Here is a 15,367-nt window from a genome sequence, read left to right as displayed (position 1 = left end):
GCAGCCTCCTCTCGCTCCTCCAGGAAGCCGTCCAGTGCGGAGTGGGCTCCCGCCTGGACTTCCGTTGCAGGCCGAGGCTCCGCCCCCGTCCTACGAGCCGTTGCCTGACTTCCGGTTTGAGAACCGGGCCGCCGCAGTGATTTCTCCGGGGATAAGAGGGGTGGGCTCCCTCGATATGCAGTACACGGCGGGGTGGGCACCCGCCGTAGGAATACTTCAATAAGCGGGGTGGGCACCCGTCAACAAGCACACAATGCGGGGTGGGCACCCGCTTCGAATATAGCACAATAGCAGGGAATCCCTACGTCGGGGTTCCCTCGCTGATAATCGCAGCGCTGCGCTGCTGGCCCCAATTAAAGCGCTTCTGGCGCTATAAGTGAATGAAAGGCGCCCTAGGGGGAAAATACAGCGCTCCCAGCGCCTAGAGTAGGATCCAAGCCAAGTCCAGCAAAGTTCTTCCCTGCATGCAGCAGGGCAGGGGTGGGGGGCAAGGCTGGACCCAGAGCCAGCTCACTGGGCCTCCAGGCAGGGAGGTAGTCCAAGTGGCGGTCCTCTGGTCCAGCAGCAGCAGCAGCCCCCCTCAGGTAAGATCCTGGCAGAGAACAGTTTTTGTGGGGACACAACCCCATTTTTATACAGCAAAACCCTTTGTTCTGGGTTCAGGGTGAGGGGGAAAACCAGTCGCAGCTGGTTGGGGAGCACCTTTGATGTGCTCAGCCCCTCACTCTATTCACTGGCAGGGCTAGGGTCGTCAGTCGCACCACAGGGGGCGGGCCAGCATTGTGTGTGGAAAACCCTGTCCTATTCAGGACCCAGGTGTACTCCTCCCACCCATCTAGCTGCTGATCTCCCCATTCACCACTGGGTGACTCATCCTGACTCTGGGGAATCCCTAGCCCGTCACATGATATGACCAGCCAATCACGCGACAGACACACTGCACACAGAAGTGCCCACTTCTAGAAGTGGCACTTCCACACTAGGTACATGCACGCCGCACACATCATCGCGCAGCATTCACTCCCACGAGTCCGCACATACCAAACTCGGGCCTGCACACCCCACGCATCAGGAACTACTAGGGACACATACATTCCCCATGCATTCCTATGGGAGGGCAGGCCTATCTCACCACATGCACTCAGAGCGCGCACGCACTTTACCCTGGGACACAGGGAAAGTGCGTAGAAACCAAAAAATCACCACACCAAGTCACCAGTAAAAAGCAAAAAAAGTTCAGGGGTGAACCTGCCAGAAGGGCCAAGTCCAACACCACCCCACCAGGAAGTAGGGATGTGTCTGGCAGCATCAACAAAGCAGAGATCAGGACTCACTGACAGCTTGGGGCAACTATTCAAGTAATTAGTGTCTGGCAACAAGGTTTGTGTGAGAGGTCCCAGTGAATTACAGATGTTAATATTGTTATCCTCAAAGAACTTATCTGCCAGCTTATCTGCAAATGTTCAGCAGCCGATGAAGCACGTTTCTGGGATGATAAGGACTAGACTATTATGAAAATGTCCTTTGCAGCATTTTCAGCTGCTATGATAGTGTCATAAATAGGCCTGGGCGGTAAATTCCGTTCGCGGAATTTGCGGAATTTGGGTAATTTCGCGTTCCGCGGAGAACACGAAATTGCCCAAAAATTTGCGTTCCGCGACTTCGCGAAATTTTTTGCTTGTTTGCGTTCTCAATATGCGTGTTCGCGAGATATTTCACCCCGAGCACGCAAACAGCGATCGCGAACAGGAAAAAAGTATCGCGAACAAGCAATTCCGCGTGTTCGCGGAATTTCTGCGTGTTCGCGGAGATTTTTTGCCGTTTCGCGGAGATTTGCGTAACGCGATTACGCGAATTCCGCCCACCCCTAGTCATAAACAGATTTCACTAAGAAAATAATATGTCTCTAGTCCTTCAAGGCCATTTTAGCTCCACTTTGGGAGAATAGTAGTCTCAACGCCATACTCTTTCCAATTGCTTGCAGCCACCCTTGGTGAATGTTAAAAGTGGCGCATACCAAGGTGTGAAGGCCTATGTCACTTGGAACTAACCTTTTTTAGAGGTAGCATTGCTAACGCTGTATCAACCAAGAGATTGTATCTCTTATAATGTACAATAGTAGAACCCAGCATAGGATCCCTATTGTGAGAAATTGGGTTGTTGGCTGAGTGGAGGTGAAACCCTGATCACGCAACAGCCACAATCTGAACCACTTAATGCACCAAATTAACCTGTGCTCTCTGGTAGCTTGGCACAAAGCAGTAAGGCGTAACTTGGAGGCAATGTATAAAGTATTTATGCAGCACACAAACAGTAATAAAGTGAAAACACAACACAAGTAAAATCCAACACCAACTTAGAAATATAGAGTACATTTAACCAAATGATTTGGCTCTAAAATAACAAAAGTCCAATTAGTATAACCAGGGTTATGAATTTTGAATGTTTATGGTGAAAACTAGCCCCTAAAAGTTAAAAGTGCCTAACGCAGACATCCAGTTGCGTTGACTTGGCAAAGTCAAAAGTTATTGCCGACAGAGAATACAAGAAGTGGATTGGGTCCGATCTGCACTTAGCTTCAGACTTAGAAGATATTTTGTGGATAAATGTCTAAGAAGGTAAAGTTTAGCGGGGCAAGGCTGCAGGCGGTGTCATCGGGGAGCCGCTGGACTAAGTCTTATTGAAGATTACTACGTTTGGACGTAGTCTCATTTTTGGAAGTAAAAAATGTCCAGCAGAACAAAGCTGCAGGTTGTAGAAGATGAGTGCTTCACGAGGCTGAATACTCCTTCTCGAAGGAGCCACTGAACAGGATTTGCTTTTGCTAAGAAGAAAGAAGCGGGAGCTGCCGCGAAGTCAGGCAGACCTGCAATGCACCTTGAGCAGATCAATGACCATGTAGTTCCCAGTCTCCTCTTTGAATTTTAGCTACCTGGGCACTGTTAGCACCACTTCCAAGGTTCCAGGACTGGAGATGCACCACTTGGAAAGTCAGGACTTAATCAGGCTGGGTCCAGGTGCAAGTTCAAGATGGTTGGAGCCTTTTCTGTCCCTGAGGCTCCTGATTAGGAGGCCATCTAACTAGTCCTTGGAGTCACTCTTGTAATCCTGGGTTCAAGAAGTGAAACAGGGATCAGGCAACTGGGCAGGCCTCTGAGGGTTCAAGGCAAGCTTCAGGCAGCAGAGCAGTCCTCCCCACTGGCGTAACGAAACTTGAGGGGGCCCCCTGCAATGTTCATAGAGGGGCCCTCTCTGGGCTCAATTAGGAGCTCTCCGGCCAGAGTATTGTGCTTTGGGGCCCTCCCCGCACGGCAGGGGCTGCGGGGGCCTGTGTTATGCCACTGGTCCTCCCAGGTGCAGAAAATAAGTCCTTTGAAGTACACAGCAGCCACAGCAGCAGGCAGTGCTCTGAGAGTCATTCTACAGGTCCAGAAAGTGAGAGGAAGAGTGGGTCTGAGGGTCCTATTTTTATACCTTGTGCCGTCTTTGAAGTAGGAGACATTGCTAGAGATTCCCCTTGAAGTAGTTGGAATTTACTGTTTCCCTACCATGGCTCCAGCCTTGCTGCAGGCACAATGGGCTAGTGTGAACTCCTTTGTGTAAAGGCAAGGCACAGCCTGTTGACTTGTAAGTGGGGGTGTGCCCAGCTCCACCCCAGCCTACAGCCTGCCAATGATGACCCACCCAGGTACACCTAATCACTCTATTGTGTGGCTGTCTGGGAGTAATATACAAAGTACAGCTGCCAACTACACCCAGTCATCTGATCAAGGAACAGGCTGCAGGCAGCAAATATTGTTAGGGTAGGAAAATGCCAACTTTCGGAAGGCTGAACAATCTAGCCTGACTGATGAGTGGTGATACTGCTTGTTTCTGGTCCAGGGAGGACCTGGCCTGGCAGTTCAAGCTAGACTGTTCCCATGAGGAGTAGGGTCAAGGCTGATTTGCATATGGCTGGGTCCAAACTGGAATGGCATGGTGAACAAACAAACAATGGATTTAGGTCCAGATCTCTGTACTTGGGGTTAATGTTTGACATTGCTCATCATCCTGTCCATCAATTGTTCTTTTTGCAACTTTCTAAAAGTGGCATTTTTGAAATTATGACTTAACATATGACTTTACCATTAAAGAGGATTTTAAATTACAATTTACACCAAACATGAATTTCTTACCTGCTCCTAATAAAATGTTAGCACTTATTCAATGTAATAAGACACCCAGGCTGCAATGGCAACTATGGTCTAAGCCAATTTCAACATGGGGAGTGAACACAAGCACTTTAGCTCTGGTTAGCAGTAATAGCGTGCCCAGAGTCCCAAGGCCAACAAAAAGAATTCAGAAAAGTAGGAGAGTGCAGTTTGGGAGAAGACCATCCTAAGACTGACAGCTCTAAAACCTATCTACGATAATAAGCCAATGGACAAAGTCAGGGCTCCATAACCTACATCAGGGGCTTATCAGCTGTGATTTTTCAAAGTCAAAGCAAAATGTAGTACTAATCATTCAGTCCATCTTGAAGGTTAAGTGTGGTTCACAGTGCTATCTGTGTAAAATTTTGAATCTCTTCCCAATAGGATGCCTAAACAGGGAAACATGAAAAACCTTATTGTACTTGTGTTCTCCATTTTCCCCACAGTTCCATGGTTTGTGAATATAGAATGTAGTATTTCCATTGCATATATTTTTTATGTTTTTTTAAAGGAAGCAATCTCTGTTTCAAACCAAGGTTTTATGTATTAAACATGCCCTTGACACACGAAGAGTAAATGAAAAATATAGAAGGTGTCACTGCTGAGCATAGATCTTCTGTAATCCCAAATACCAGGAATTTAGTATCCATACCAGGAATTTAGTATCCTGTAATCTGTGCTAACCCAATTTATTTTTGTTCAGCATATATCCTAGGTTCTATAGGTACAGGCCACTGTTACAAAATGGAGTATTTGTCTCATGGCAGGTCAAAATGTCTGTTGGAAAGTGGATTATTAGTAGGGGCAAATGTATATCTGACTTAGAAACTTTTATGGAGCTTAATCCTGTGGGGTTCCTCAATGCTCTTTACCAGCCAGGATTTAGTGAGGGTTCGCCGGCCTTGGATTTTGCCTACTCCCGGTCAAACTCTGGAAGTTAGACCTACAGAGCTTTTCAGCTGGACGAACCTGGACAGGAGGCCGACTCGCGGTTGAAGGCAGGACAGGACAGATTGAGTCAGTCCAGTTATGGAGCTTTTTCCCAAAGTTGCTCCAAACGTCTGGAACTTCTTCTTGAAGTTCCCAAAGGGTCCCAAAGTGTCTCAAACTTACTCCAATGGTCTGGAAGCTCATAGATGGTCCTTGAAAGTTGAGGACTTCAGTTCCCACAATCCACTTGGACAAAACCCTTACAAATCCGCTGTTAGTGCTCCAGGTTGAGTTTTCTTGGTGGTGATGTTCTGGGTGAGCTCTGTTAACCTGTAGCTTGCAGGGAGTCCACTCTTTAGTCCTTTTACATCAAGGTAGGCCACAAGGCTGTAGATCTAGATGGTGCAGAAGGTGCAATCTTCACAGTGCAGGCCTTAGCTATTGCACATCAAACCCCTCAGCATGGCCCTTCTTGCTCTCTTAGGTTTAATGCAGTGGAACTGAGAGGCTTTGCCTCTCTCAGATACTTATTCCAAGTTCTCTGGGTCAAGCAGGAGGGCTCTCCTGTCCAATGGGGGCAGGGTAACGCCCCAAGATATGGCCACATCCTTCAGAGCGTGGCACTATTTTGTCCCATAGTGCACCAATTCTTCCAAATTCATCATGGCTGATTTTCCAGCAGGGTGAGAAGAGCTGGCTAAACACACCTGTAGGATTGCTAATCTCCATAGTCTCTCCCCCTTGCATCTGTTCATTCCTTCCTTAAGCCTAGCATCTGGCTGGGTTCAAAAGAGTGGAGTTGTAAATGACACTGATGTCTACCCATTCCATTGAAGTCCATTGTTTAGGACTACTCCCCCTGCTCTGGCATTCCTGTGTAATAGAACACTGCCCTCCCAGCAGAGCTGGTTAACCACAGGGGCTCTTTATCACCTCTTCAAAGGAGCCAGGCTAATCCACTTAACTCCGACCAATCAGGACAGACCAGTCAAAGGCTGAATCTGGGCTTATAGACAAGAAACTTCTTGTCTGTACATTTTAGGAGAAATTCAACAGTATCATATTGTTGGATTTGTCAATACCATTCTGGGAAGTCTTTGAATGCTATTTTATCATTCTACCAGCAGGATATATTAGTAATAACTTCTTGCCATGTAAACCGATGTGTCATGGAATTTGCAATGGGAAAACTGACTTGGGCCATTTTCCCAGCACCAGGGCTAATAAAACATATTTTGTAAGTACTCTGCCTATATATACAGGACTCCCACCCCTGGAACACCTAGGGGAGACTTTAGGGGTTCTGAATATGTAAAATTATTTCAGATCCTCCCTCCACAGTGCTCCTACCACCAAAGTCGATTTTGTGCAGCACTTTATCACAATGTGGGGAGTGAAATGGTCAATTTCACTTACCCCAGGGCATGTAAGACTCATTTTTTAAGGGGCCTCCTTATAAATACCTGACCTCCCACCCCTGGGACACCTAGAGGAGACCCAGGGGGTACCTAATATGCCCAAACATTGTAGGTTATTCATTTTTAAGTGCCCCAAATACCAAAGTCGAATTTGGGCACAATTTACTTTTTAAAAGCAGTCCTGCAACACAGGTCTGCTTTTAAACTGACCTCAGGCTTCAGCAGTGCACACACACAAGTGCAGAAAGGGCTGCTGGCCTCTAAACTGCCATGCCCGGGGCGTGGCCAAGATGGCGAGGTGAGCGGACGTCTCCTCGACCGGCTCCCGCTCCTCTGAGCCCCTGGACCTGGTTCTGGCGCAGATTCTCCCCCCAGCTCTGCGGGAGAAGTAGCAGCGAGGCCGGCGGAGCACTACCGGAGGCGACTTGGTAGCCCGGAGCACTCAAAACGCGCTAACGGCGCCCTCCGGACCAGCGGGCAGGACACGCCGGGAGGAGGCGGAGTGCCAGGCCGGAGTATGTGAGGGCGGGCCCGGATGCGTGAGTACGCGAGTGCCCAGGCCCGGCGAGGCGTCCTTCTGTGTGGTGGGGGCGAGGTCCGGCGCTCGTCAGCACAGGACGGTGGGGGACTGAGCGGAGTGACCGCGACACTGGTGGAAAGCAGAGGAGCGGCTCGGCCCCAGAGCGCCTGCACCCTCCCTACGACTGGCCACGAGGGCCTACTGCACGTGGGGCCCGGACTTGTGCACGGGGTCCCTGGACCGCTGCGGAATCTTGGAGTGAGAGAGGGATCTCCGGACCGGCTGAGCGGATCGGCACCGGCGCGTTGACACACCGGGGGGAAGCCCAATTGCGACAGAGGCGGCCGGAGAAGGGCCGCGCCACAGAGCACCAGGAGGGGCAGGTTCTACGGCGGACTGCTGCGCGCCCGACTGCGCTGGGATCACGAGCTGATCCGGACGGCGGATTTTCAGAAGAGGTGCGGGGCAGATCGGCCCCCTTCCCCCACCAGTACTAGCAGAGCGGGGCGGGGCGGGGGTGCGGTTGAGGCCAAGGAAGAACGCCGGGAGGAGCAGCGGCTCGCGGACCGGGGGACCTGGAGGTGAGGAGGCGACACAGCGACCGGAGCGGGCCCGGGGTCGGGGCCCGACAGAGAGCCGGAGCAGGGCCAGTGGAGGGTGGACGGTGCAGGGCACACAGCCCCGGTCACGGTTGGGCTCTGCTGAGCGCAGGCTGGAGAAGTAGACGCCTGACTGACGCTGGTCGACATCTGGTGCCCCACTCATAGAGCCCCGGCGGCTGGAGGGCTTAAGGAGGAGCGTTACTGCGGGAAGGCGGAGAAGGCCACGAGGCAGTGGGAGGCACGGCCCAGTGAGGGGGACGCGGAGGTGCGGGGTCTTGGAGCCGACCCCGGCAGAGGACCGGCGGCACGGCGGCCGCGGGTCATGTCCCCGCCCCGTGAGCATGGCGGGCAGCAGAGGCGGACGGAAAGGCACTCTCCCCGAACTACTGGGTCGACAGCCGCAAAGAGCGGAGAGGGGGCAGCAGTCGCCCCATGCCTCCGGCGGTGCTCCGGAACCCGACGACAGGGAGGCCCCGATCACCAGGTCCTTTATGGAGTCCCTCTTTGGCTCTCTGAGGGAGGACTTCCAAGCCCTGAAGAAAGAAGTGGCCAGTGAAGTGCGGGAGATCCGCCGAGACGTGGACGGCCTGGGTGAACGAGTAGCCACAGTGGAAGATGCAGGGCAAAGGAGAGATGAGGAGTTCAAGCAGCTACAACAGGAGGTGTTGCGACTCAGGGACCAACAGATTGATCTCCAGGCACATGCCGAGGACCTAGAAAACAGGTCTCGGCGGAATAAAGTACGGGTTCGTGGTGTACCGTCGGCGGAGGAGGGATCGGACGTAGCAGGCTACCTGAGAGATCTGTTCAGAGAGGTGTTGGGGGAGCCAGAGGAATTCTCCATTCGAATAGACAGGGCGCATAGAGTGGGGGCGCAACAGAGGGCATCGATGCCGCCCCCAGACATTCTGGCTTACCTCCCGGACTACCCACTCAAAGAACGTATCATGACAGAAGCAAGGAAGCGGCAACCCCTGACCTTTTGGGGGCATCCAGTGGCGCTATATCAGGATTTCTCAGCTATCACGCTCCAGAAACGGAAAGCATTCAAAATAGCCACAGATTTCCTGAGAGAACGGGGAACACCCTATGCCTGGGGCCATCCCTTCAGACTTATCTTCCGCTGGAATGGAACCTTGCACCAACTACGCTCCCTGCAGGAAACGTGCGGGGTCCTGGGCATCACAGCAGTGGAGGACGACTCGGCTTCGCAGCGCCGGGGGCGCCCTGGAGGGGACGGATGGCGGCACGTGGCCGGGCGGCGCTCCAGGGATCGACCGGCGCGGCCGGACTCGCCCACCATCAGGGCTAGCATGGCCGATGCAGTAATGGAGGTGGCCGAGAACACGGGCCCCAGCGACAGTGCGCTGACGGCGTAGGAACACTCTGGGGGGAGAACACTACAGCTCACTTTAACTCGCAGGTTTGGGGGCGGGGGGGTGGGCGGGGGGAGAACGGAGGCTGAACGTCCAGTGGAGGGATTTACCAAAGACTTGTTCCCTAGGGAACCGGGATTGGACAATGAGGACTCAGGTGTGGGAGTGGGGGAGAGATGTACGGGAGGGGAGGGTCTTGGGGATGGGGGCTCTTCGCCACGGGGTAAACTAGAGACTGGGAGGGGGAGGGAGTTTTTGTTGAGGTTGGGAAGGGAACGGGAGGGAGGGAGATCTTACAGGGAGGGGAACAGGAGGCAGGGGGTTCGGGGAAGGGGGGGGCATTGTCCAGTGCGGGACCGGCATTATGGTTTAGACTACCACACCACTGATATGGTATATGGGTCCTCGAAGGGTCAGCGCGAGCACCACTATCTCTTCACATGACACCCACAACCCTTAAAATAGTCACGCTTAATGTGCGGGGCCTTAACAATTCGACTAAACGGCGTGCGGTACTTTCCCTGTTAGAAAACACTCAGGCGGATATTTGTCTGCTCCAAGAAACGCACCTTCTACCTCGAGACTGGGCCAGGCTGCGCTCTCCCTCATTCCCCACACAGTTCTTTTCCTCCTGTACCACCAAAACAGCAGGGGTGGCGATCCTGGTGGCTCGGCGCTTTCGGGGAGAGGTTCTTCACAAACAAGCAGAGCAGAAAGGCAGACTCCTGGTCTATAGATTCAGGGTGCTGGTCTCGCCTTCACGATAGGGTCGGTATACAGTCCGAACGAGCGGCAAGAATACTTTCTTAGCTCGGCGCTGGGGAGGTAGCAGCTACCCAGGACAGGCACCTCATCATAGGAGGAGACTTCAATTTAGTATTTGACTCGACACTTGATCGATCCGCCCAACGTTCACCGCAGGCGGGGGAGTTCTCGGCGGGGTGCAAGGCTCAGCTGGCAGACATGAACCTGCTTGACCTTTGGCGTTGCCTACACCCTGGGGAAAGGGACTATTCCTATTACTCACACGCACATAAAACGTATGCACGGCTAGACCACTTTCTGGTCACCGGGCCTGTCTGCGCCCTCGCCGCAGCAGCAGACATAGGAGTGATCTCCATGTCGGACCACGCTCCAGTGACGGCTACTTTTTCATTACCGCCGGCCTCCCGTGCCCCACGGGTGTGGCGTCTCCGGGACTCCTTACTGCACAGAAAGGAAGTCATCAAACAGGTGACGGCTAAGATTCAGGAATACCAATCCCATAACGAGAACCCGGCGACCTCCAGGGCTACCCAGTGGGCCGCTCTGAAGGCGGTGCTCCGAGGGGAATTTATCGCACTCTCAGCGGTGGATAACGCACAACGACGGTGTAAAAGGGAGGAGCTCACACAGAGGGTCCAGGAACTGGAGCACATACACCGCCGGACGGGGGCCCCCCAGATTTGGCGGCAACTCCAGGGAACCAGAAAGACCCTGGTGGCTTTAGATATGGATCGCGCAGAATACGCGGCGCTCCGGCTCAGGCACGCCTATTATACTGGGGGGGACAGATGCGGCCGATTGTTGGCGAGCAGGCTCCGAGTAGCGAGACAGAAACACCTGGTGAAGACGATCACGGACTCCACGGGGGCAGCGGTTACGGAGGACGCCCTTATTGCAGAACGCTTCCGCAAGTACTATGCTGACCTGTACGCTGGGGAACCCCCAGATGCACTAGCAACGCAAAGGTACCTAGACTCGGTCTCTCTGCCATCATTGACACCCCTACAGGCGGAGGGTCTGGACAGGGAGATACGGGTAGAGGAGGTCATCTCGGCCATTGCCAATCTTAAACATGGTAAATCCCCGGGACCGGATGGCTACACCTCCCTCTTCTATAAAACGTTCTGCGCAACACTCGCGCCGATACTCACGCGCCTTTTTAACACTTTCGCGGAGCAGGGGGCCATACCGCCGGAGCTGCTGCATGCGTCCCTGACGGTCATCCCTAAACCAGGGAAGGACAGATCGCAATGCGGCTCTTACAGGCTGATATCTCTCTTGAATGTCGACCTCAAACTCTACACTGGGATCCTAGCAGCTCGCCTGGCTCCCCTCTTACCGGGACTTATAGACCCAGATCAGGCGGGCTTCGTGCCGGGACGACAAACGGTGGATAACACCAAGCGGATTACACACATCATTGAGAAGGCGTCACGTATCCGGGGAGAGAGAATGTTGATGGCAGTGGACGCCGAAAAAGCGTTTGACCGAGTGCACTGGCTATACCTGGAGCGGGTGCTGGAAGAGGTGGGGATAGGGGACAAATTTCGCACCATGATTTTCAATTGCTACAGAGCCCCTACCGCGGTGGTGAGGGTAAATGGATGCAGCTCTGGGAGTTTTGCTATTGAAAGGGGTACGAGGCAGGAGTGCCCGCTGTCACCTTTACTTTTCGCCTTATACATGGAACCATTCGCACAGCGCATTAGGAACAATCCGGCGGTGACGGGAGTGAAAATGGGCGGGTTTTTCCATGCAGTTAGCTTATATGCGGATGATGTGATCTTCTCCTTGGAAGATCCTCTTACAGCCCTGCCGGTTTGTATTGAGGAATTGACCGCTTTTGCGACGGTGGCGGGATTTAAGATGAATATGGGGAAGTCCGTGGTCCGTGGCCGTGGCACTTTCTCGTGTAAGTTATTTGCCTGTAAGTTATCTCCCTAGCGCCGGCGACCAGAACCCTCCTGCAGAGGCAAGTCCCGATAGTGTGGTCAAGGGACCTGGTGCCCTACCTGGGGATCCAACTGGCTCCCACCCTGCCCGCAATGACGGCAGCTAATTACACTGCGTTGGGAAGGAAGATACGGGAGGAATTGACCAGATGGGACCGCACTACTCTCTCGCTGTTGGGCAGGGTGGCGGCCGTTAAAATGACCATTCTGCCTCAGGTGCTCTATCTGTTTCTGGCGCTTCCGCTGCAGCCCCCGGCCGGGTGGCTTCGGCGGATGCAGTCCGACCTGGGGCGTTTTATTTGGCAGGGTAAGAAACCCAGAATGAGGAGGGCACTCTCACTGCTGGCGCCGGAGGCCGGAGCCCGGAGGCCTCGGCATTCCTGATCTCCGCAAGTCTTTCCAAGCGGCACATCTCGTAGAATGGAGCAGGTGGGAATCAGATAAGCCCTGGCTTTTTCAGGATCAAGCGGTGGCGGGCAGGCCACTGCAGGAAGTGCCGTTCCTACGCAGGGCCCACCGCCCAGCGAACCTCTATGCATCCTTCGTCACCAGAGTGCCACTGCGGGTTTGGGGTGCCACGAATCTCGCATATGGGTTGACCATATTTCCCTCCCCGTTGACGCCTTTGGTGGAGAATCCGGACTTCACCCCAGGAATGGAGGGAGGCGTGTTCGCTCGCTGGCGCACGGCGGGATGCAGGGCTTTGTGCCATCTGTACGCTCCGGAAGGGGTCATACCCTTCACGAGCTTCCGACAAGACTATGCCTTTCCCGAGACGGAGAGAATGAGATACTTGCAGGCCCGCCACTGGGCGTTGAGCACGCAGGTGCGTGAAACGGCGGATAGACGGCTGCTCCCTTATGAGCGCTGGCTCTTGACTCGTACATCCGACACCAAGCTCATAAGTGATCTCTATAAATTTATCCAAAGGCCCGCTTCACACTTCTACCACCCAGGACGGGAAAGATGGGAGAGAGAACTTGGTAGGACCCTGAGCCATAAAGAATGGGAACAGGTGGCGTACAGAGCTAGACACTCAGCATATCATACGGGTCTAACAGAAACCCTCACAAAAATCTCCATTTACTGGTACTACACCCCGGACCGCATACACGCCATAGATAGTAGCAAAGAGGCCACCTGCTGGAGGGGCTGTGGGCGGGTGGGAACGCTGACCCATATACTGTGGGAGTGCCCCCTTCTGGACGCCTACTGGAAGGAGGTGTTAGACAATGTAGACGCCCACTTCAACATTGAGCTGCCGCGCTTCCCCGCCTATATCCTATTGGGCCTTCCGAACGCGCTAATGTACCCCTTAAAATCTCGCAGAGGTAGGCAGATAGCAATAGCGCTAGGGTCGGCCATCCAAACCATACTTACACATTGGCGAACCCCTGCACTCCCCACCGTCACTGGATGGCTGCACAGACTATGGCATGTGCTTGGAATGGAGAAGATGTCATTGGTGGCGGCTGGGGAGGTAGAGCAGTTTTAAGATATCTAGCAGCCATTCCAATCCCTTCTGGCCACGGAATTTAGAGAACTGACCTGCCCGAGATACCTTAGACTCTTGCGGCTTCCGGGGAAGGAGGGCTCGCCTTCTTGACCACACCAGAGCAGGGGTGCACTGGGGAGGGGAACGCGGGACCACGGGAGATCAAGCATAGGCCGCACTGGACAAGGGAGGGGGGAAGGGGGGACGCGGGGGATCGGGGAGTTGGGGAGGGGGGGAGGGAGGGGGGTGTTGGGGATAGCCATTGTTTTGTTTGTTCCTTTTCTAAAAACTTGGGAACGGAGAGTGTCCTCAGGGACCGGTCTTGGCTTCGGGACCTACCACCCCGCCGGAGCCCTTACAGCCAAGGGATGACGCTCGGTCAGGAATGTACTGGTGGGCTCGCTGGCATGAGATATACCCCTCAAGGGGCAGGACACTGCGGGGAAGTTTCCCAACCCTAACCCATAGCCAAGAGGGGCTTCTGGGATTCCCTATAGATTCAGACGCGGCCGGCCCCGAGGGGTTGTAGGCGACATGCTGTGTATCACATTGACTTAGCAACAGCGCCCGGGAAGGGCTTCAGATGTGCTGATACTTAAGTACGAAAAATTGCCGGCCTGAGGGGTTGTAGGCTGTAAAAGCGGCTGCCGTTGATGATCTTTTATTAATGTCAATAAAAAAGATTTAAACCTAAACTGCCATGCCCTATTATATACTAGAGATGTAGAGGTAGTTTCAATCCCTCTGCCCTATTATGTACTAGGGCCTAATAGGGTAGGTCATGCCAATCACAGGGGTACTCCAACCCATAGTGTACCTTAGTGTATGTAGGTGTTTTCACTGTATTCTAAGTGTCTCTTTCAGCATAGCACTGGCCCTGTGCCTGGTTAGGCAGAGCTCAGGGTCAGTCAGAGTCAGTTACCACCAGTACCCGTCAGCAAAACGTTGGGGGGTGCCCAGGACACAGGATGAATTTGCAACAATGTCTATCTGCTCTTTATTCTAGCTTGTCCCACGATAGACCCAATTCTCCCCTAAAAACCAAGACATATGCTCCCGTTAGCTAATGCCTACATTTTGAGTACATTTACAACTACCATGTGTGATGATAAAAGCATTCCAACACTCATTCTGGAATATGAAACATTTGCAGAATTCCAGGTTACGCCATTCAAAAGCATTTTCACATACAAAAATGCAAGTGTACATTTTTGTACACATAAATATACTACCAACGCATATGCATATAACGGCCTTCTCTTTATTTCTTCGTGTAAGTTATTTGCCTGTGGAGAATCTGTGGTATTTGGTGTAGATCCATGAGCTGCACACAACCCAGAATATTGTCCAACATGGTCTTCTTTCCTTTGAAATGGCAGGTGCTGACAATCAGGATTCGCTCATTTGCCCGTGTGTAGATTGCACTTATGACAGTGGGATATCCACTAGACGTGTATCCACAGTCATGGCTTCCCATCAGAAGGTGATGAGTGTTGGTGTTGCAGTGATGGTGAACACTCACCAAGCGAGCTTTTGGAATGATGTTTGTAACTTTGCACCTACTTCTAGTAAATGGAATGAGCAGCACTAAGGGCCTCATGTAGGTAACATACTATTTACCGATTCATAAATACCGAATTTTACCGATTCGGTATTTATGAATCGGTAAATAGTATGTAGGTAAATAATCGGTAATTATTACTGATTCGGTAAATATCTGTATTTATGAATCGGTACTTACCGAATCGGTAATAATGCATCCCTTCCCATTCATTCCTATGGGCCTGGAGGCCCATAGGAATGAATGGAAAGCCAGTTACTATTACCGATTCGGTAAATACCGATTCGGTAATAGGGGAGGCATTATCATGGGTGGCAGGGTGTCACATTGACACCCTGTTGCACCCCTGATTCGTGCATGTGTGCACATGTGGCGCACATACATGCCCTAAGGGCATGTATGTCTGCCACATGGCACTTTTAAATCAGCAAACTATAGCTGTTTGCAAGGTATTCGTTATTTATCACCAACCTGTATTTGGTGGTAAATACCGAATTCTTAATATTCACTGTTTTGAGTGCTCCCTACATATGATTTCAGGATTCGGTAATTTAC

General features: G+C 52.5%; 1 protein-coding gene across 1 annotated transcript in view; it reads left to right on the top strand.

The window, feature by feature from the left end:
• The window catches only part of TBC1D19 (TBC1 domain family member 19), a 1,311,239-nt gene that overhangs the window by 1,119,753 nt on the left and 176,119 nt on the right, over nucleotides 1–15,367 (top strand). The window lies entirely within an intron of this gene.

The sequence above is a fragment of the Triturus cristatus genome, chromosome 2_2, assembly GCF_964204655.1.
Source record: "Triturus cristatus chromosome 2_2, aTriCri1.1, whole genome shotgun sequence".
NCBI classification, from domain to species: Eukaryota; Metazoa; Chordata; class Amphibia; order Caudata; family Salamandridae; genus Triturus; species Triturus cristatus.
The sequence above is the reverse complement of the archived record's forward strand: the minus strand, read 5'-3'. Positions and strand labels throughout refer to the sequence as shown.